A 24,604-nucleotide genomic window follows, 5' to 3' on the forward strand; every position below is an offset into this window, starting at 1 on the left:
GTAGCTTGCGGCACGATACGAAAATATCAGAAGCAGTAATAGAGCCCTAATATTTAGCAGCCATGGAGCGGACCCAGCGCTTCTGGATATGAAGGACCCCGTATCGCACCAGGGCAACATTTTCCAGGTGACGTCCCGCACACAGGAGAACTGGAGACCCCAGAAGAAGTGCAGAGTGTGGCGTAACAGGGGGATCAGGAAGGACACCATTTTCCAGTGTGATACCTGTCCTGATCCCCCCGGCCTCTGCATACTGGATCGCTCCAAGGCGCACCACACGTCATTGGGGTTCTACATTATCTAAATTCTGTCCCTTATTCCTATTTCAGGGGTCACGTTGATCCAGGGATTATTCTGATTGCCATTATGGAGTCGGGAAGGAATTTTTCCCCTGTGATAAGGCTACTGTCGTCTGCCTCTCGAGGGGTTTTTGCCTTCCTCTGGATCAACACAGGGTGAATTTGATGGACACCTGTCATTTTCAACCTTATAAACTAATAATTGGCCTAATACCCCCAAATAAATTAGAATTGTCCCTTTTCCCCAGCTAAGTAGGTATGGCCACCATTCCCATTAGAGGATGCCATGATGCAATTACAAAGCCTCTGTGCGGCCAGGACAGTAGAAACCCCCGACAAGTGACCCCATTCTGGAAACTACACCCGATAAGGAATCTAACAAGGGGGGCAGCGGGGATATGGCCCCCTGGTGACGGCCACATTTAGGAGGTGAAAATGAAAAAAATTGTATTTTTTATTTTCTCGGCACATGTTCTACGTAAGTGCCCGTCACCAGTGGGGTCCATATCCTCACTGCACCCCTTGTTAGATTCCTTATGGGGTGTAGTTCCCAGAATGGGGTCACTTGTTGTGGGTTTCTACTGTCCTAGCAGCACAGGAGCTTTGTAATTGCGACATGGCCTCCATCCTCCATTCCAGCCTCTAAATGGCGCTCTGTCCCTTTGGTGGCTTGCCCTGTGCCCATATGGCACATTATGCCCACATGTGGGGTATTTTCGTAATCAGGGGAAACTACCCTACACGTTTTGTGTTCATTTTCTTTTTTAACCCCTTGTGGAAATGGAAAAAAAAAAAGGCTAGTCCAACATTTAGTGTAATTTTTGTAAAATTTTTACTCTAAATCATTAATCTTGTCATGATTTTTTCATTTTCACAAGGGGTTAAAAGATAAAAAAAAAAACATTTAATGTGTAGCGCAATTTCCCCTGAGTACGGAAATACCCCACATGTGTACATAAAGCGCCATTCGGGTGCAGGGTAAGCCTCCGAAGGGACGGAGCGCCATTTGGTTTTTGAAGGCTGGATTTGGATGGAATGGATTTCGAAAGGCCCCTGTGTTGCCAAGACAGTTGAAACCCCCCACAAGTGACCCCATTATGGAAACTGCACCCCTCAGGGAATGTAACAAGGGGTGTAGTGAGCATATGGACCCCACTGGTGACGGGCACAAATGTGGAACAATGTGGCGTGAAAATGAAATAATACATTTTTTACACTATAATGTTGGTTTAGCCTTGAATTTATCATTTTCACAAGGGGTTAAAAGAGGAAAAAAAAACAAAATGTGTAGAGCAATTTTCCCCCGAGTCCGTAAATACCCCACATGTGGACATAAAGCGCCATGTGGGCGCAGGGCAAGCCTCCCAAGAGAATGAGCGCCATTTTGATTTTGGAGGTTGGATTTGGCTAGAATGGATGATGAACGCCATGTCGCATTTACAGAGCCCTCGTGCTGCCAAAACACTGGAAACCCCCCACAAGTGACCCCATTCTGGAAACTGCAGCCCTCAGGGAATCTAACAAGGGGTGCAGTGAGGATATGGACCCCTTGATGATGGGCAAATTTGTGCCATGAAAGTGAAAAAATGAATTTTTTTACTTTTACGTCACATTGTTCCACATTTGTGCCCGTCACCAGTGGGGTCCATATGCTCACTGCCCCCCTTGTTAGATTCCATGAGGGGTGTAGTTTTCAGAATTGGGTCACTTGTGGGGGGTTTCCAGTGTCTTGGCAGCACGAGGGCTCTGTAAATGCGACATGGCGCTTGAAATCCTTTTCAGTGAAATTCAGCTTCCAAAAGCCAATTGGCGCTCCTTCCCTTTGGAGGCTCGTCCTGCGCCCCCTTGGCACTTTATCGCCACATGTGGGGTATTTCCGTACTCGGGAGAAACTGTGCTACACATTTTGTGTCTTTTTTTGCCTCTTATCCCTTTAAGAAAATGAAAAATTGAAGGCTAGAACAACGTTTTAGTGTAAAAAATAAATTTTTCTTTTTTCACGCCATATTGTTCGGAAAATCTGTGAAGCACCTATGGGGTCCAGATGCTCACCGCACCCCTTGTTACATTCCTTGAGGGGTGTAGTTTTCTAAATGGTGTCCCTTTAGGGATGTTTTTTAGGTTTTGGCACCCCAGAGCCTCTGCCAACCTGAAGTGGTACAGTCAAAAATGACCAAATATAACAGAGGCGTTGAAATTCACTAGGCGCTCCCTTATATCTGATGCTTGTGGTTGCGTCAAATAGCGCAATAGGGTCACATATGGGGTATTTCTATAAACTGCAGAAACGGGACAATAATTATTGGGGTGCATTTCTCTGGTAATAGGTTTATAATTATGAAAAATATTGGATTACAATAAAATCTCTGCACAGAAAATTAAAATTTTCAAATTCCTTACACACTTAGCTTTTATTTCTGTGACTCCCCTAAAGGGTTAAAACACTTTCTGGATATGCTTTTGCAGAGTTTGGGGGGTGCAGTTTCTGAAATGGGGTGCTTTGTGGGGCTTTCTAACATACAGGCCCCTCAAATACACTTTAAACCCGAACAGGTCCCTAAAAATATCTGATTTTGAAATTTTACTGAAAATTTGGAAATTTGCTGCTAATGTTTTAAGCTCCCTATTGTCTAAAAAAAATGAAAGATAGTTTAATAAATGCCGCCAACATAAAGTAGACATGTTGCTAATGCTATTTAATATATAATTTATGTGGTATAACCACTTTCTGTATACGCAAAAAAGTTTCAAAGTTGGCAAAATGCATTTTTTTACATTTTTTCCACATTATTTGGGTTTTTTTCATAAAGATTTGTTATGAGTATCGACTCCAATTTACCAGAAATGTAAAGTACAATATGTCACAAGAAAACAATCTCAGAATCAGCCGGATAGGTAAAAGCATCCCGAAGTTATTAATGACTAAAGTGACACAGGTCATATTCATAAAATTTGTCTCTGTCATTAAGGCCATTTCAGGCTCTGTCCTTAAGGGGTTAAAGTGAGTGAGGAAGCAAGTGAGCCTGCCAAAAATTAGGCCAGACACAGCATGGCAGCGAGCACACAGAGAACCATTAAAAGTGAGTGAGGAAGGAAGTGAGCTACCCAAAAATTAGGCCAGAGACAGCATGGCAGTGAGCACACAGAGAACTATTAAAAGTCAGTGAGGAAGCAAGTGAGCCTCCCAAAAATTAGGCCAGACACAGCATGGCATTGAGCACACAGAGAACCATTAAATTGAGTGAGGAAGCAAGTGAACCTCCCAAAAATTAGGCCAGACACACCATGACAGTGAGCACACAGGGAACCATTAAAAGTGAGTGAGGAAGCAAGTGAGCCTCCCAAAAATTAGGCCAGAGACAGCATGGCATTCAGCACACAGAGGACCATTAACCCCTAGACGACCCTGGACGTAGGGTTACGTCATGGAAGTCTGTCCCCAGACGACCCATGACGTAACCTTACGTCCTGGGTGTTTCTCCCGCTATGAAGCGTGCTCCGGAGCGGAGCGCGCTTCATAGCAGGTGGGGGCCGGCTGCAAACAGCAGCCGGGACCTCACCGGTAATGACAAGCTGCAGCGATCGCGCTGCCGCGTGCCATTAACCCCTCCGCGGCGTTTAAGTGTAAGTGACAGGGGGAGTCCCCTGTCACTTACCGATCGGGACCCCCGCAGTGTGACTGCGGGGGTCCCGATCGTTGAAACGGACTGCCGGAGGCCTCTCACCTGCCTCCGTGCGGTCCGATCGGCGATCTGCTACACTGAGCCTGCACAGGCTCAATGAGCTGATCGCCGATAACACTGATCAATGCTATGCCTATGGCATAGCAATCATCAGTGTATAAATCAAAGTAGTGAATGTAAAAGTCCCCCAAAGGGACTTCAAAAGTGTAAAAAAAAAAAAAAATTCAAAACACTATAACACTACCTCAAAGCCCCTCCCCCAATAAAAGTCTAAATCACCCCCCTTTCCCATTATATAAATAAAACATATAAAAATAAATAAATAGATAAACATATAATATACCTTAGCGTGCGTAATTGTCCGATCTAATAAAATATAACAAGCGTCATTGTGATCGGTGAACGGCGAACACGAAAAGAGGGGAAAAAGTGCGCAGATTACCGATTTTATGTTACATTATATATTTTAAAAAATCAATAAAAAGTGATCAAAACGTCCGATCTTCACAAATATGGTATTAATAAAACCAGAGATCATGGCGGAAAAAATGACACCCCATACAGCCCCGTAGGTGAAAAAATAAAACCGTGATAAGCGTCACAATAGGCCCATTTTATTAATATTTAATTGCCAAAAAAAGGATTTCATAAAAAAATACATATATAACATTAGAGAATCTGTGTAACCTGCATATGGTTGTGTTCGGAATGACCTATAGAATAATAGTGTCATGTCGCTGTTACCATATAGTGCATTACATAGACACAGGAACCCCCCAAACGTTACCATATTGCATTCTTATTTACGATTTCACCTATTTATATCTTCATAAATAATATATTTGGAATTCCATCATACATGTTATGGTAAAATGAAAGACGCCATTACACAGTACAACTATTTCTGTAAAAAACAAGCACTTACATGGCTTGTAGATAGAAAACTGAAAGTGCTGGAGCTCTTAGAAGGGGAGGAGGTAAAAATTTGCGCGGTCCACTGGGTCATTTTGGGCCTGGTCCTCAAAGGGTTAAAAGTAAGTGAGTAAGCTAGTGAGCCTCCCAAAAATTGGAGTGAATCCAGGGCCTGGGATATTTACTGTGATACCCCCTTACAATGACGAGTGAAGTTTTATAAAGGTGTACTACAAATCCCAGCAATACAGTGTAGTACCCACTAGTTTAGAGGGGGCTGTAGGGTACTATCTGGTAGTGGCTGGACCTAGATACACACTGTGATACCCCCGTCCAATGAGCAGTGAAGTTTTATAAAGGTGTACTACAAATCTCAGCAATACAGTGTAGTACCCACTAGTTTAGGGGGGCTGTACGGTACAATCTGGTAGTGTCTGGACCTAGATAAACGCTGTGACACCCCCTTACAATGAGCAGTGAATTTTTATAAAGGTGTACTACAAATCTCAGCAATACAGTGTAGTACCCACTAGTTTAGGGGGGGCTGTACGGTACAATCTGGTAGTGGCTGGACCTTGATAAACGCTGTGACACCCCCTTACAATGAGCAGTGAAGTTTTATAAAGGTGTACTACAAATCTCATCAATACAGTGTAGTACCCACTAGTTTAGGGGGGGGGGGCTGTACGGTACAATCTGGTAGTGGCTGGACCTAGATACACACTGTGATACCCCGTCCAATGAGCAGTGAAGTTTTGTAAAGGTGTACTACAAATCACAGCAATACAGTGTAGTACCCACTAGTTTAGGGGGGGGGGGCTGTACGGTACAATCTGGTAGTGGCTGGACCTAGATACACGCTGTGATACCCCGTCCAATGACCAGTGAAGTTCTATGCAGGTGTACTACAAATCCCAGCAATCCAATGTGGTGCAGCAGGACCACCAGCCCCAAAATAAAAAAGGAGTACACTGAGCACTTCTTAGGGGTGTGTATGCAACACCTAATGTCTCCTTTCTGCCAGCAGCCGATCACCACAGTGTGCTGGTTAAATCGTGGTAGCAGCACTGCAAGTCCCAGCCAGCAGTCTATAGTAATACTATTAAAAAACGATTTGAAGCCCTGAAAAGGGCTGTTTGTTTATATTGCTAGTATTCCCTGCCTACTGGAACGCTAAATCCTACACTGACACTCTCCCTGACCAGCAGCAGCTCTGTCCCTGATCTCTCACTGCATGTGTACTGCCGGCTGCACGTTTTATATAGCAGGGTCATCTGATCTGGCCAACCAATCGCTGCTATGTATGGGTCCCACGTGATCGCAGGATATAACAAAGAGTCTCTTGCAAGTTTGAAATTTACATAAAAAGCAAATCTTGTTATAAAGCATGTTAAAGAGGATGTACCACCAGGTACATCCTCTTTAATCTGAGCCCACAGATAGAACGGCGCCGTCATGGGAAAGCCGGTGCCGTGGTCCGTTTTTCGGACAGCGGCCCGGTTCCCGTGTGCAGTGCTGTTCTATGCACCGGAACGGGCACTGGAGGTAGGCCGGTCGGCCCCCAGTGGGAGGGAATTCCCTCCCCTGTATTACGCTGCTCCATTAGAATGAAAAGACAGACCGCGGCACCGGCTTCCTCGTGACAGCGCTGTTCGATCTGTGGGCTTAGATTAAAGAGGGGGTACATCCTCTTTAACAAAAAAAAAAAAAAAAAAAGAATGTAAACTGGAAACCTGCTTTATATCACATCAACTGATGATTTTGATTTTGAAAATTATAACGAGAGTGACACTTTAACTCCGCAAAAGAATTTAACCCCTCTAGAGTTATCTGATCCCTGTGGTTATGGGTCAGAGAGACCTGGAAATATAAGTACTGACTCTTATTGTGGATTACAGGGCTTATGATTGGAGATTACGCTCAAGCTGGACTGACTGGTGAAAATATATGAGCTCTCTGTCGGATGGTAGAGACACAAAGCAACTTTTATGGTCCTTTTACATGGAGCGATAAACCGCTCAATCGATGATTCAACGATTTTGAAGCAATTATTTGGTTTTTATGCCGATCAGAGTTTAGACAAAGAGATAAATTGAAAAAAATCGCTTATACCATCGCTTTAGTCCATCTCATACACTAGGGTGAATCTTTGAAAGCCGAAGCGATCTGAGAATTATCAGCGAGTGACCAGCAACCATGATTTGAGAACATGTTGAAAGACCACGATGAAAGATTTCTCGCTCGTCGATTGATCATTCGCTGTGTTTACACAAGCAGATAATCGTTCAAATGTGACTGTTATGACACAGATTTCAACGGTAATCGCTCTGTCTAAACGGATCATAAGTCTTGCTCAGGCTGGTGCTATTCATGCACTTTATGCACTACTAAGATATTTTTATTTCTATTTTTATTTTATTTGTATATGTAATGTGTAGTTATGCATTGTCTGAAAGCCACTCCCATGAGGGCCCTGTGGGTTGGTTTGCTTATTTTATATAATTTTTATATAAACATATTAAATTGTTGTTGCTTTAAACTCATATATTTGTCTGTTGTAGAATAGGAGTTATTGTGGTGATGATTATTATTATTATTATTATTATTATTATTATTATTATTATTATTAACCCCTTAAGGACAGAGCCTGAAATGGCCTTAAGGACAGAGACAAATTTTATGAATATGACCTGTGTCACTTTAGTCATTAATAACTTCGGGATGCTTTTACCTATCCGGACGATTCTGAGATTGTTTTCTCGTGACATAAGGTACTTTACATTTCTGGTCAAATGGAGTCAATACTCATAACGAATCTTTTTGAAAAACACCAAAATAACGTGAAAAATTGTGAAAAAATGCATTTTTCCAACTTTGAAACCTTTCTGCTTATAAAGAAAATGTTTATGCCACATAAATTATATATTAAATAGTATTAGCAACATATCTACTTTATGTTGTTAGCTTTTATTAAACTATATTTCATTTTTTTTAGACAATAGGAAGCTTAAAACATTAGCAGCAATTTTCCAAATTTTCTGTAAAATTTTCCAAATCAGACATTTTTAGGGACCTGTTCAGGTTCAAAGTGTATTTGAGGGGACTGTATGTTAGAAAGCCCCACAAAGCACCCCATTTCAGAAACTGCACCCCCCAAACTGTGCAAAAGCACATCCAGAGAGTTTTTTAACCCTTTAGGGGAGTCACATAAATAAAAGCTAAGTGTGTAAGAAATTTGAAAATTTTTATTTTCTGTGCAGAGATTTTAATTTAATCCAATATCTTTCCTCATGATAAACCTATTAGCAGAGAAATGCACCCCAATATTGATTGCTCCGTTTCTGCAGTTTATAGAAATACCCCATATGTGGCCCTATTGCGCTATTTGACGCAACCACAAGCCTCAGATATAAGGGAGCGCCTAGTGAATTTCAACACCTCCTTTATATTTGGTCATTTTTTACCGTACCACTTCAGGTTGGCAGAGGCTCTGGGGTGCCAAAACCTAAAAAGCACCCCTAAATGGACACCATTTAGAAAACTACACCCCTCAAGGAATGTAACAAGGGGTGCGGTGAGCATTTGGACCCCACAGGTACTTCACAGATTTTCAGAACAATGTGGCGTAAAAAAGGAAAAATTCTATTTTTTACACTAAAATGTTGTTCTAGCATTCATTTTTAATTTTTAAAAGGGGATAAAAGAAGAAAAAAAACACCAAACGTGTAGCGCAGTTTCTCCCAAGTACAGAAATACCCCACATGTGGACATAAAGTGCCAAGCGGGCGCAGGACAAGCCTCCAAAGGGAAGGAGCGCCAATTGGCCTTTGCAAGCTGTATTTTACTGGAATGGATTTCAAGGGTCATGTCGCATTTACAGAGCACTCGTGCTGCCAAAACACTGGAAACCCCCCACAAGTGACCCCATTCTGAAAACTACATCCCTCAAGGAATCTAACAAGGGGTTCAGTAAGCATATGGACCCCACTGGTGACGGGCACAAATGTGGAACAATGTGACGTGAAAGGGAAAAATTTCATTTTTTCACTTTCATGGCACAAATGTGCCCGTCATCAAGGGGTCCATATCCTCACTGCATGCCTTGTTAGATTCCTTGAGGGGTGCAGTTTCCAGAATGGGGTCACTTGTGGGGGGTTTCCAGTGTTTTGGCAGCACGAGGGCTCTGTAAATGCGACATGGCGTTCATCATCCATTCTAGCCAAATCCAACCTCCAAAATCCAAATGGCGCTCCTTCCCTTCGGAGGCTTGCCCTGCGCCCACATGGCGCTTTATGTCCACATGTGGGGTATTTACGGACTCGGGGGAAATTGCTATACACATATTGTGTTTTTTTTCTCTTTTAACCCCTTGTGAAAATGATAAATTCAAGGCTAAACCAACATTATAGTGTAAAAAATGTAATATTTCATTTTCACGCCACATTGTTCCACATTTGTGCCCGTCACCAGTGGGGTTCATATGCTCACTACACCCCTTGTTACATTCCTTGAGGGGTATAGTTTCCATAATGCGGTCACTTGTGGGGGGTTTCAACTGTCTTGGCAACACAGAGGCCTTTTGAATGCAACATGGCCCCTCGAAATCCATTCCATCCAAATCCAGCCTTCAAAAACCAAATGGCGCTCCTTCCATTTGGAGGCTTACCCTGCACCCGCATGGCGCTTTATGTCCACATGTGGGGTATTTCCGTACTCAGGGGAAATTGCTCTACACATTTATTGTTTTTTTTAATCTTTTAGCCCCTTGTGAAAATGAAAAAATCATGACAAGATTAATGATTTAGAGTAAAAAATTTTACAAAAATTACACTAAATGTTGGTCTAGCCTTGATTTTTTCCATTTCCACAAGGGGTTAAAAAAGAAAATGAACACAAAACTTGTAGGGTAGTTTCCCCTGAGTACGAAAATACCCCACATGTGGGCATAATCTGCCATATGGGCACAGGGCAAGCCACCAAAGGGACAGAGCGCCATTTAGAGGCTGGAATGGAGGATGGAGGCCATGTCGCAATTACAAAGCTCCTGTGCTGCCAGGTCAGTAGAAACCCCTGACAAGTGACCCCATTCTGGAAACTACACCCCATAAGGAATCTAACAAGGGGTGCAGTGAGGATATGGACCCCACTGGTGACAGTCACTTACGTAGAATGTGCCGAGAAAATAAAAAATACCATTTTTTTAATTTTCACGTCCCAAATGTGGCCGTCACCAGGGGGCCATATCCCCGCTGCCCCCTTGTTAGATTTCTTATGGGGTGTAGTTTCCAGAATGGGGTCACTTGTGGGGGTTTCTACTGTCCTGGCCGCACAGAGGCTTTGTAATTGCATCATGGCATCCTCTAATGGGAATGGCGGCCATACCTACTTAGCTGGGGAAAAAGGGACAATTCTAATTTATTTGGGGGTATTAGGCCAACTATTGGTTTATAAGGTTGGAAATGACAGGTGTCCATCAAATTCTATCTGTGTTGATCCAGAGGAAGGCAAAAAACCCTCGTGAGGCAGACGACAATAGCTTTATCACAGGGGAAAAATTCCTTCCCGACTCCATAATGGCAATCAGACTAATCCCTGGATCAACGTGACCCCTGAAATAGGAATAAGGGACAGAATTTAGATAATGTAGAACTCCAATGACGTGTAGTACGCCTTGAAGCGATCCAGTATGCAGAGGCCGGGGCGATCAGGACAGGTGTCACACTGGAAAATGGTGTCCTTCCTGATCCCCCTGTTACGCCACACTCTGCACTTCTTCTGGGGTCTCCCTTTCTCCAGTGTGGGGGACGTCACCTGGAAAATGTTGTCCTCGTGCGATACGGGGTCCTTCATATCCATAAGCGCTGGGGCCGCTCCATGGCTACTAATTATTAGGGCTTTATTACTGCTTCTGATATTTTCGGATTGTGATGCAAGCTACAGTAGCTCGGGCAGTGACGGACCGGAAGAGGGGGTGCTGGTATAAAAGTTATCCCGGTACAGGTGGTAACCTTTATCCAGCAGTGGGAAGATCAGTTCCCGGACGATCTTCCCACTTGTTCCAAGGATGGGGGGGGGGGGCATCTGGGGGCATCTGGGGGCTGCATTTGAGTGTCCCTTCCTACATACACTCTAAGTGTACGTGCACACTGCGGAATCGCAACAGATAATCCTTTGTGCATTCTGCAGTTGGCACCCGCCGGCTGACTGATGCAGGCGCACGTCTCCACCCGTGTCATAGACTCCATTCTATGCAAGGGCGGATTCCGCTCTCCGTCCAACGTATTCATTCTTTGGATGGACGACGGAATCCGCCCATGCATAGAATGGAGTCTATGACACGGGTAGAGACATGCGCCCGCATCAGTCCGCCGGCGGGTGCCAGCTGCGGAATGCACAAAGTGTTATCCTTCGCCATTCCGCAGTGTGCACGTACCCTAAATCTGTAAGTGTACCCTGAGGTACGCTCACAGAGTTTGTAGAATTTCACACCATACCGTGATCTCTTATTGGGACGGTACTGGCGGAAAAGACGTGTCTGGGGGGCAGCGTACGCTACGCTACCCCCCAGACACGTCACCGGATGATGAGGAGGATGAGGATGAATGGAGGAAAGAAGGATCCCCCCATTCATCCTCACTGGCTGTTTCGGTGTCGGAGGCAATAATAACGTATGCGTCTGACGCCGAAAACACCCTGGGGGCCATCTTTATATGGGGCTTGGTATATGGGGTATGTAGTGGTGTAGTGTCAAACTTTATTCAATGTAGTGTGGTGTAATGTAGTGTTTTTTACGTGTTTTATTTTACAGTAAGTATAAAAAAAACCTACGCCAACAAAGGAGTTGCTGATAAATGCCGCACTTATGTGCGGCACTTATCAGCAGACCGTGGCAGTAGAATATAGAAAAAAAACACCCTACACCAAAAAGGAGGAGTTGCTGATTAGCAGCGCACTTTCGTGCGATGCTGATCAACACTCAGCGGCGATAGGGTGCGGAAAATAGAAAAAAAAAATTTGGAAAAAAAAAAAAAAAACTTTTTCTACATTCTGAACATCCCTGTAGCTGCTGATAAGTGTATTACACATATCAGCCGCTAGAGGGCAGCAGAGCGCAAATTCCGGAAAATGACGAGGCTGGAGCCGAAAGAAGACGACGGGGACCGCCGGAAAGACCCGAAGACCGAACGGAATGACGGAGGACGCCGCGAACCCGGAAGACGCCGATCAGGACCCTGGGACAGGTGAGTAATGTACAAATACCTGCTCTGGACCCCTCAGCTACCTAGCTGAGGGGTCCAGGGCAGGTATTTTTTATTTTGTGGGACTCTGATCGCCGTGCCACCGGCCCGATCGCCGTGAACGGCCGGCCGGCCGTTCACGGCGATCGGGCCGGTGGCACGGTAACCACCATTACTTTTTACAGTAATGACGGTCGGTGCCGTCCTCGGACAGCACCGACCGCCATTTTTTTGCGGGTCATCGGGTCACCGATGACCCGGAAAGGTTACGATCGCCGCTATTTGCTGATCTGAATTGATCAGCCTATAGCGGCGATCGTAAGCACGGGGGGTGTTAACCACCCCCCGTGCCGAGAAGCTATGATGGCCTGCTATGATTTATAGCAGGCCATCTTCCCCGATCGCTGTGTGCGAACACGCAGCGATCGGGGAAACATTGGGCGTAAATTTACGCCCTGATGCGCCAAGTACCAGGGCGCGAGGGCGCGAGGGCGTAAGTTTACGCCCGATGTCGTTAAGGGGTTAAATGCAACATGGCCCTCGAAATCCATTCCAGCCAAATCCAGCCTCCAAAAGCCAAATGGCGCTCCTTCCCTTTGGAGGCTTACCCTGCACCCGCATGGCGCTTTATGTCCACATGTGGGGTATTTCCGTAGGGGAAATTGCTGTACACAGTTAGTGTTTTTTTTTATCTTTTAACCCCTTGTGAAAATGAAAAAATCAAGACAAGATCAATGATTTAGTGTAAAAATTAAACATTTTTTACACTAAATGCTGGATGATGAGGATGAGGATGAATGGAGGAAATAAGGATCCCCCCATTCATCCTCACTGGCTGTTTCGGTGTCGGAGGCAATAATAGCGTATGCGTCCGACACCGAAAACACCCTGGGGGCCATCTTTATATGGGTAATGGTATATGGGGTATGTAAATGTGTAGTGGTGTAGTGTAAAACTTTATTTCATGTAGTGTGGTGTAGTGTAGTGTTTTTTACGTGTTTTTTTGACAGTAAGAAAAAATATCCCTACGCCAAGAAAGGAGTTTCTGATAAATGCCGCACTTATGTGTGGTACTTATCAGGAGACAGTGGCGGTAGGATATAGGGGGGAAAAAACGCCCCTACCCCAAAAAGGAGGAGTTGCTGGTCAGCGGCGCACTTATGTGCGATGCTGGTCAGCACTCAGCGGCGTTAGGGTGCAAAAAAAGAAAAAAAATAGGAAAAAAAATTAAAAATCTTTTTAACCCAAAGCAACTGATCAGTGAATGATATTCACTGATCAGCCGCTAGGGGGCAGTAGAACGATGCTGCCGAAGATTGCCGAGGCCCACCGAACCCGAGGACCCGAGCGTTTCCGAAGATTTCCGACACTGGACGACCGAACCCGGAAGTGACCCGAAGAAGACGCGAGGATGGTGCGGACCGCAGATCGTCGCTCCGGACGCCCAGATCAGGTGAGTATGGTACACCTGCACCACACACACCTGTTGTGCACCCCTCAGCTACCTAGCTGAGGGGTGCAGAACCCGGCAAAACTGTGTTTTTACAGTATGATCGCCGTGATGGGCCGGCCGGTATTGGCCGGCCTATCACGGCGATCGTGGGGGTGGCATCGGCGCCATCTTTCTTGGGGACACTTATGGCGATTGGGGCTATCTCGGACAGCACCAATCGCCATTGCTTTCCAGGTCACCGAGTCACCGGTGACCCGGAAAGCTGTTTTCAGCTGCTATATGCTGATCTGTATTGATCAGCATATAGCAGCGATTGTCGGCACGGGAGGGGTTAATCCCCCCCCCCCCCCCGTGCCGACGAGCAGAGATGGCCTGCTGTACGTTATAGCAGGCCATCTTCCCCAACCGCTGTGTGTGAACACACAGCGATCGGGGAAACATCGGGCATAAGTATACGCCCGTTTGCGTTAAAGCCCACCCTGCGGGGGCGTATACTTATGCCCGATGTTGTTAAGGGGTTAATTATACTAGAAAGATTTTAAAATATACTGCTGAGAGTAAGTAGGGTTTGGGAATCTAACAGGTTAAGTATGTGACTTGAGTTTAAGCAAATGAGTATATGCTTCCCCAGAGACTGACTACTGTAATCACTAGGTGCAGGCAGGGTTAGCAGGAGTCTCACTGTCTCGCTTATAAAATTGATGGCCTATTCTCATATTAAATTTAACTCCCGATTCTGACAGATTATCTTCGAACTCAAGGTGAGGGCAATACCAAGGCAATTTCAAGGTTATAACAGTGAGGCACTTCCACTCTGCTGTGGCCCCATGTATAGATGGAGGTACCACATGGTCTGACAAGGGGGCTGGATAGGGGAAGGGCCAAAAAGTGTTATCACTGCTGCTCATTTTAAACAAGATAAATGGTGACCAACCCCCTTTAAACCTATAGTCCAATAGTTTCTGAGATTATTATATTTTTTTTTTACCCTTTTTTATGCATTTTAACCACAATTGCTATGAACTAATGTGCTGGACAAGACCCTGTCATTGTGGAATCTTTAAAAAATAACAGTCTATCAGTGAACTTAATTCCCTTAGAATTAGGGAGGAATGCCGCCTCGACCCAACCATTAACCATTTTAATTGTGTTAAGGACGAGCTGCACTAGATAGTCTAATGGATGGTTTACCTTATATCCCTCTGCCTCATACGTCACATTTCATTTCCTCTGTGGATACAGTGGTGTAAATGTTTAATAAATTTGCTTTCTTCCCATCACTGGCTATAAGTCCTCCTTCATTACTTTTTAAAGGGCCAACACTTGCAGTTTTATCTTTTTGTCTATTTATATAATTGAAAAACATTTCGGAGTTAGTTTTAATCTTTTTGGCAATGGGTCTCTCTGTCTCCAGCTTTGCTGCCTTTATCTGCTTTTTGAATAATTTATTTTTTTCCTTTATAGCTTTTTAGTGCTTCTTCACTGCCTTCCTGTTTTAGTAGCTTAAACTTTCTTTTTTGTATTTATTGCCCCCTCTGTATTTTTATGCACAATGCAAACTCAAAATTCTTTATTAAAATATTCCATTTGGAAGCAGCCCTAGGGAGTCCGGGAAACATGGATCCATAGGCCATAGGCTGTATCTGTGTTTTTCTGGACTCCCTAGGGCTGTATCCAACTTCATCAACCAGTATTCAAATGCTGAACGATTGGACTCTGCCATGCTTGATCTGCGCTCATCTCTGGTCATAGACAAAAAATGTTTTCTTTTATGAAACCCACAGGTCTCTGTTTTCCAATGTACAGTATATCGGAGTAGCTGAAGTCCCCTTTACTGCTCTTCTCCTATTTATTGCCGTAACCTGTAAGTTTTTGCTGTGGATTATGTTATAATTGGTGACCTGAAGCACACCGCTATGTGTATTGTTTTTTATGTCTTACCCTTAATAAATTTCTACCGATAGCAACTCCCCCATATGCTTCATAGTGTGGACTTTAGACAGGACTTTACATATAGTGTCTTTCTGTTTTGTATACTTCCTAGTAAATAACAATAATAACATTAATAATAATAATAATAATAATAATAATAATAATAATAAATGTTGATGGTGTAGACATAATTAAATAGAAATACTGCTGTATGTCCTGCAGGAAGTGGTATATTATTTCTAGTCTGATATGGTGCTCTCTTCTGCCACCTCTGTCCTTGTCAGGAACTGTCCAAAGTAATGCGGATTTTCTACTGCTCTGCACAGTTCCTGTCACAGACAGAGGTGGCAGCAGAGAGCAATGTGTCAGACTGGAAAGAATACACCACTTCCTGCAGGACATACAGCAGCTTATAAGTATCGAAAGGCTTAAGATTTTTTTTTAAATAGAAGTGATTTACAAATTTGTATAACTTTCTGATACCAGTTGATTTGGGATAAAAAAAAAAAAATCAGCGGAATACCCTTCTAACACATTCTATGTCATCTGGTGGGAAAAATACTAATCCCCAAGAGAAACATTAAAGCCTTTCACCCAGCCAGCACCATACTCTATTGACTGATAAATCTTAGGCGTTATTGGTATGTTTAGGGATTTTTCTGGGCCACAAAACCTCCTGTTATTTTTTCTACGTGATCCATGGAAAATCATCCGTATTTGCATCCGTTATTGCATCCATTTCCGTATCCGATTCCGTAAAATGTAAAAAAGTACTAATTTGCATCGACTTGATCCGTGTTTTTTTTGCGAACCTCATGGATGTGACATCAGTGACATCCGTTAAAAATACAGATCCCAAATAATCATCCCGTGGAATAGAAGGCAATGATCAGCCGACATCATTCATGTCGGCTGATCGTTGCGGCGTTTGTCTTACAAACATGTTGAAAGACAAACGACTCGTACAGCAACCATCTGCTGCCGTCTCTCCGAGAAATAGGAGCGGCGGCAGCAGACTGTAACGCCTGGAGTAGTGGATCCACTGGACCGACACCAGCGATGGCACTAACCTCACCAGGGGGCGGAGTCTAAGGGGCCGCTGGTTTTCACCAGAGCCCGCCGCAAGGCGGGATGGACTTGCTGCGGCAGGCGACCCCCAGGTCGCTACCCCTGGCTTGGTTGCTGGTGTCGGCAGGCGAGGCGTGGCAGGAGATGGCACAGGCAATGGACTGCAGGTGAGAGCGCACGTGACAGGCTGAACACGGGAACAGATGGAGTGACAGGGGAACAGGAGCCAGGAACAGGGACTAGGGACCAGGTAACGGATAGGACTCAGGAACAGGGACTTGGGACCAGGTAGCGGAATAGGACACAGGAACAACAGGGGGCTGGGCCAACGCTATGGGAAGCATGTAGAGGCTCCAACACTAAGGACAGGGCATGCTGGGATTTATAGGGGAGTGATTGGTGCCACTAACCAATTAGGAGCGCACTGCCCCTTTAAATCTGAGACAGCCGACGCGCGCGCGCCCTAGGAGGCGGGGACGCGCGCGCCAGCCGGCACAGTCCGCGACATGCACGGAGGAGAGGTGAGGCGCCCCAGGGGCCGAAGCAGCAGCAGCGCCGGGTCCCAACACAAGGACCCCGGCGGCTGCACGGGACAGGAGGCGGTCGCGGCGGCAACCCGGGACGCGGGAAGCCGCCGCGGCCGTGACACAGACCTATGCTGTATCCTATGTGCTGCCCGGATCATCTGGATCAGCTGGGCAGCCCCCCCGCAGCTCGCCACAGACACCCCTCCCCCCGGACTCACCCACTGGTGCTGTGTGGAATAGCGGCTGCAGCGAGCGGGGAACGAGGAGCAAACGAGCGCTAATTGCGCTCATTTGCTCCCGTCAGTCAGCCTGTGGAATGAGGCCTTAAGTTGAATTGTGATTACGATTAGCAATTACAGACAACTTTACAGGAGTTGTGAATAAGGTCTTATTCTTTTTCAAGAGAATGGGGTTTGGTTGATAAACCCTAGTCGTGTTTCAAGCCTATTGACTCACTGGAAACTACCACCAAGAGGGTACATAAGCAGGGCCGTATTAACAGCTGCTGGCACTAAACCTGAAGACTCCCCATCTTGGGGCATTTCTCTACAATGTTTGGATCATGTTTTTCATGGTTTTTAACTGCCTAAAACACAAACAAATTTCCACAATGAATCAATAATTAGATCGGTCTGCATATTGTCTGAGGGAATTCTCACCACAGGATTGGTAGATTGGTAGAAGTAATAGCTCTAGGCGTCACAGCCATACCAGACCTGAACAACACCGCCACACCAGACCTGACCATACCTACACCCCTCAAAAAGGCACCCGATATACTGGCAAGTCTGAATGGGAGCTGGGAGACTAAAAAAATAAAAACAAAAAAAAAAGTTTTTTTCCTTCCTCCTGCTCTCCGGTGCTGCCCCCCTTCAAAGTGCAGCCCTAGGCACCGGACTATGGGTGCCTAGTGGTAAATACGGTTACTACCAGGACCAGATCAAGGTTGCTACAGACCCTTGGGAAGATAACATAGGGACCTTTTTCCTCCTCCTAAAAACATTTTACCTGACCCCTTATTGCAATCATCTATGAGAAAGATAGCTACACGTGCAAACTATGGAAATATGTGAACCAGCGACTCCCTGAAACTTCATAAAGAGAGCCTCACTAAGGCAGCACTAATATAGAATCACTAAACCCCCATCAGGAAATTCCTGTTTTGTTTTGTTTTTATTAGGCAGGGATGCCATGGGTAACAGTATATACACTACTTACTAACTAGAAAATGGATAGATCAATAGATCGATCTGGGCTCAACAGGGAGGGTTACTTCTAAAAGCCCCTGAGATGCCAGGATAGTGGAGGGGCTATGTTATATTCCCCTTGTGCCCTCCCTATTATCTGATCCTATTACCAACATTTTCCATCTCAGTAACTGAGAATGTTTTCCCTTTAAGTCTCTACAGCGTGGCCGAACATGGTCTCCCAGATGAGTTTCTTTAACAGCTTTACATTGCTTTAATAGATAAGGCATAAAACAAATTGATCCCCATCTACAAGCCATTGCGCACTATTAACTATATTTACATAAAGAACTTCCCCAGGATAGGTCAGGAATGAAAATCCAAGTCCTGAGGCCACCACTGTTCCAACAGCTGCCAGGATGTATGCAAGATGTAAGAAATTATTCCTCCTCTGCCTATTTCCTCCACAACATAACTACAGGATCTTTTACACTGATATATATTTTAGTAGGCAAATATGTAATCAGGCAGTATGTCACGCTCTGCAATATTGGCTTGTCTCTCTTGTATTATAGGGACATATATGTATTATGGAGTGGAAAAGGCAATGATGCAGGAGATCATTAAGATACTACATCAGGGGAATAGTAGGAAAACTCTATGTACATATTTATGGACAAAATAATCAGCAAAATGTATTTGGTTGGAGAATTCTATTAAGTTGTTCCTGCAGGGTATCGGGCTGGTTCAGAGAATGCTTACCCAATATTTATCAACCGAATATCTTACTTACAAAACTAGGACCTGCAAATAGCTGCATAAAAAAAGGTAAAATAAAAAGTGAAAATCTTGAAATTATGGCGGATTTGCTATACAACTGTATAATTGGGTGCTTAGTTATCAGTGTTATACTGAGACCTAATACTTCCATGCAGTGGTCGTAATAACAGTGCTATATAATGTCACCTCCATTATACACTGCAGGAATAAAATACTAGCAATTGTAAGGTACTATACATCGCCTACAATATCATCAGATAGTATGCAGATGGCATAAAGTATAAAAAAATAAAGTATAATATAACAATATGATTTATTACAAATAGTACATAAACTGTATAATTGTTAGGGGGTTCTGGCATCAGAAAATTGTAATCAAACCATCCCAAGACATACAGCTTACTAATTTGGTCACTAATTGTAAAGCATGTCTTTACTTGAACAGGAAGTCCTTTCATTTTTGGTGTGGTGTTGTCTCAGCAGCTGCCCAGCTCCTCCCTTTTTAGATGACACATCATCCTCTGTTGTCTCTCTGCTTGTTTTAATTTTGTGTCTGCTGAGTGATGTCATCCCTGACTAGCCCCCACAGCCTATATTACCATCTCCCTGATATATATAGATATATATCTTTTTTGGGACATTTAGGGAAGAATGAGGTCTGCTTATAGCATGCTGTCTAGTGCTGAACAATGCCACAGGCAGAGGAGCAAGCAATGTCTCCAGTTCAGGTGTGCTTTGCAATTAAGCTTCATTCACTTCAATTGAAATAAATCGCACAACTCCATCCAAACTGGAGACAAAAGTGGTGCTTTCTCTGGAAGAAAGTAACTATGTTTTTATAGGGGTGAATAGCCCCTTTAAAGATTATAATAGCCACAAGCCTCTGTTGTCAGACAGCTAGTATAATTACTGTAAGATCCATAGAGAGATTAGACCCAGTCCACAGTGGTCCCATGGCCTTTTCTTTTGAGTTGTGAGAAATGAGAATGGACTCTATGGGAATTTCAAAATGGGGTCAGGAATTGGCCCAAGAGTCATAGAATATGTGGAAGGGGCAACAAACATCAAGCCCTTCTGACCTTAGTGGCAACTCTGCACCAAAACGCGGGACCCTTTTGATACTTGCTATAAGATACCCCTCTCTTTAATGACCTGTGAACAGATGTGAAACTGTGGTGCAGAGAGAAAAATCTTGGACAAAGCCCTTCAAGGATGAACACATCTGTCAAATGTCTATTCTCTGCTGAATATCCACAATGCTTAAACTTTTGGAACCAGCAAAACAAAATTTAGCATGGAAAGAAAAAAATCGATCTTTTTTATGATGAAAAGATATTGGATTGTTTCTGAAAATAAGATTCTGCAACAATGCTTAACTTGTTTCTCCAAACTACAGTAACTTGCATCAGTCATAAAACGAAATGGCTGACAACCATATGGTTACAATACAAACATTTTGAAACAGACATAGAAGAAAATGTGAGTCACACCTCGCTGTAACTTCTCACAGATACTTTACAGACTGTGATTATGTGCGCTGTGTTTGTAGGTTGTGTTCACATAATCTGTGATCTGCCATGATGTTCGGAGAACAAATACTGCCAACTTTAACTTTAGATAAAAGCCTTGGCAGTGTTAAACTGAAGGGTCCCTGCTTAAAGGGTTGTTATGAATAAGATGTTGCAACACATTCATCTTGAGATATTTCTCAATGTCTTGGATTCTTATTAGAGATGAGCGAACCGGGTTCGGGTCGATCCGAACCCGAACATTCGGTATTTAATAAGCGGGGGCTGAAGAACTTGGATAAAGCTCTAAGGTTGTTTGGAAAACATGGATACAGCCAATGACTATATCCATGTTTTCCACATAGCCTTAGGGCTTTATCCAAGTTCAGCAGCCACCGCTAATCAAATGCCGAAAATTCGGGTTCGGATCGACTCGAGCATTCTTATGATAAAATGACATTTAAGGCCCTATTACACCAATCGATTATTGGTCGTTAAGGCAGATAATCGTTTTGTTTAATAACTCCTGTAAAACGACAATGATCAGCCAATCTAAAGATCTAAAGATCGTCCATGGAGCCCCTCCTGCAGCTCCCTGTGTACCCCCCACCCAGCAAGCAAGCGCTGATCTGACAATCATCAAGCTGGTTCAAAAGTCCTAGCAGGGGCTGTTCTTACCTATTCCCCTTCCTCTCTATTCCCCTTCCTCTCTATCCTCAGGTTGAGAGACTGCATTGTAACAGTGATGAGTGAACCTGTGGTTATTCGGGTCCACTGGGAAAAAATCCTGTTCTGGAACCCAGACTTAACCCGAAGTCGGAGCGGAACTTGATCCCTATTGCAATCAATGGGGAACCGAATATTTGGGCCAAAAAAGTTACAGTCTGGCCAACAGGGAATTAAGTTAGGCCCCTTGGGATGAGACTGTGCTCTGTTTGTGGGGGTTCAACTTACCCTCTCGGCGTGTGGCATCTTTTACCTTTTTCATTTTGCAATCAATCAGCCAATCAGTGGCTGAGGTGGGACAATGCTGCAGCTGCTGATTGGCTTAAAGGAGACTCAGTGGCATTTTCCCATCTCTGCCACTGATTGGCTGCTTGATTGCAGTGTGAAAATGATAGAAAATAGAAGATGCCACAAATACAAGATGCATAAGATACTAGATGTAAAGCATCCCTCTTAACTTCTTGGGTGCCACACTGTAAAAAGCTATGTGTAAAGATGCTGCATACTGTAAGGAGCAGAACACCCATCAAAATGATCCTGCCTTTTCCTTGGTGTCTTTCCTTTTTATTTTCCTAATATTAATGTCCTGAGGACTACTTTGAATTCAGTGGACTACACTGATAATTTTTTACTTTTAATAAAATGGCCAACGAGAGGTGTGGGGTGTTTTTATTTCAATAAAAAAAATGAAATTGTGTGTTGTCTTTTTTTCTTTACCTTGCAAACTTATTAGTAGTAGCCACTTGATAGATGGCATCCAGGGCTTGTTGTTGCAAAAAAACAAAAAGGCGAGACACCAAAGGAAAAAAAAGGCAGGAGCATAACACCCATCATTTTGACAGGTGATCTGCTTCTTACACTATGCAGCATCTGTACAGATAACTGCTCAAAGTATGACACTCAAGGGGATAACCCACGGGGGGCAGACTGTGCCCAATATACTGTGCTGAGTGCACTGCACCAGTAAGTATTTTAACCCCTTCTTTGCTGGAATGGGCACAATGAGCTCAGTACAGCAAGCAGAGAACACTGTGGCTCCCACAGGGTTAAGTGGGGATGCTTTGCATTTTCACTTAATACCCTGGGGATCAGTGAGATCTTGCACTGCACTCTACTCAACAGGAAAAGGTTTAAGTGATCCCCTTTCTTCCTGGAGTGGTCACAGTGCAGGGTGGGTGGAAGGGGGTTCATACTCATAATCCGATGTCTTCACTAGACTCAACACACTGAGCTTGATGTGAGCAGTACTCCAGCTCAGCTGCTGATAACGGCACACAGTAAGCTCCATATGCCAGGTCTGGGCCAAAGCAAGCTCTTTCCTTCCCACTGGTTTCTAGCAGTGTGTGTCTGTGTGAACCTTTCACTGGTCAAAGCCATGCTTTACACAGTGCAGTTACAGTGTTATGGCCAGGGTAAAACAGTATAAAAGAGTGAATAAATGAAGAACACATATCTAAGAACACATAAAACTGGACACTTGTAAAATGACACCCAACCACAGTCCCTGCAGGAATCTCAGTGGGGCACTGCACTAACATTTAAAATAACATAAGTAAAACTCAATGCTCCTTTTGCACTATAGTAGCTCAGCTAAGCACCATGGATGTCCCTTACAACTAGCTTGTCAAGAATTTCCAATAACACGAAGAATTTTGATTGCAGCTGTGGATTATAATGCAGGATGTACAGTACCATTTAGCTATATTCCAGAAAACACTTACCCTAAACGTTCCCATTTGCACTGTTAACCCTGAAGCTATTGGGAAATCGTACAGGTAGGAGAAGAAAGTGAGAGATGTGTGATGCTAAAAGTACTGTTTGTGTCTGATGTATAAATCGTTTTTCTTTCCCTTTAACATTGGGATCTGTTGTATTTTTAGCACTAGTCTTAATTATTGTGATTATCTATTTGTGACAAACATTTGGGCCTGGCTTCCATGTCAAGGCGATAGTCAGCATTGTGTTTAGTGGCTAAAAGCCCAGTGTTTCCCGCTGTGTTTCCCATGTAAATCATTTTCCTTGAACTATAAATAAAACCTCTCGGAGCTGCTTCACACTCCCCATTATTTGTGGCTTTTTATTTCAGGATTTTTTTTGTCACTCTACAGCTTTATGTCTATGTGTGATATTAGAGGTGGGTGCCACAGGAGAGGAGACTCCTATGTGTGTTTCTCCTCGATCAGTCACAGACAGATCTATTTAACTGCTTCAACATTGAACACTATAAAACAATTATGGAATAGATAGAAATGTTTATTTGCTTTGCAATTTTACAAGTTTTCTCTGTGCAATCAAATGGATAACAGCAGCCTTGCTAGGGTGCTAAAACACACGGGGCACAGGTTAAGCATATCTGTGCAGGTAGGCCCCCAAATATAGTATCCCATATGTAAGAACCAACCCACCCCCACCCTGCAATTAGTATACCTCTAGTAGTTATCCCCTTCAGTAAAGTATATCTTCAATGTAGGTATCCCCCTGTAGGTAGTCCCCGTGGTAGTTGGCCCCCCGCTTGTGTAGACATCACCTGTAGGCAGTCCCCACCCAATGTAGACATCCCCCATGTAGGTAGCCCCCTCTCCATGTAGACACCCCCCCAAAGAGGCAGCCCACCCCCCTTGTAGATATCTCCCCTCTAGGTATCCCCCTTCCAATGTAGACATCTCCCCTGTAGACATCACGCTCCCCATGTAGACATCTCCTCTTTGGGCAGCCCCCACCCCATGTAAACATTCCTCCATGTAGGCAGTCCCCTCCCCATGTAAACACCCCCCGCCGTATGTAGCCCCCTCCCCATATAAACATCCTCCCATATAGTCAGCACCCTACGCTTGTAGACATCTCACCTGTAGGCCACCCCCTCCCCATGTAGACATCCTTCCATGTAGGCAGCAATTTCCCCATGTAGACATCCCACTCCCCATGTATACATCCCTAGGCTTCCCTCTGGTACTAAGCTGCCCTCCAATGTAAGTGTGTGTGTGTGTGTGTGTGTGTGTGTATCCTCATTTGCCTAGCAGTGCTGCACTCCAACCAGCGTGTCTTCTCACCCCACTCTGCAAGACACACAGTGATGTCACTTGTGTGTCAGAGAGCTGGTTTAAGGAATGGCCACATAGTAATTAGCCAATGGCTCCTTCCTCTGCCAACAGTGTGAGCACTTATCAGTTAAAGAGCCAGACACAGTCCTCAGTGGCCGGTGGGTCTCCGGTTCTGCATGGAATGTTTAAAGGGGTTTTGCAGGAGCAGAAGACAGCCCAAGACTTCTGGTTCCTGGAGGCAACTTCTTGT

The sequence above is a fragment of the Dendropsophus ebraccatus genome, chromosome 4 (genome assembly GCF_027789765.1).
Source record: "Dendropsophus ebraccatus isolate aDenEbr1 chromosome 4, aDenEbr1.pat, whole genome shotgun sequence".
Taxonomy (NCBI): Eukaryota; Metazoa; Chordata; class Amphibia; order Anura; family Hylidae; genus Dendropsophus; species Dendropsophus ebraccatus.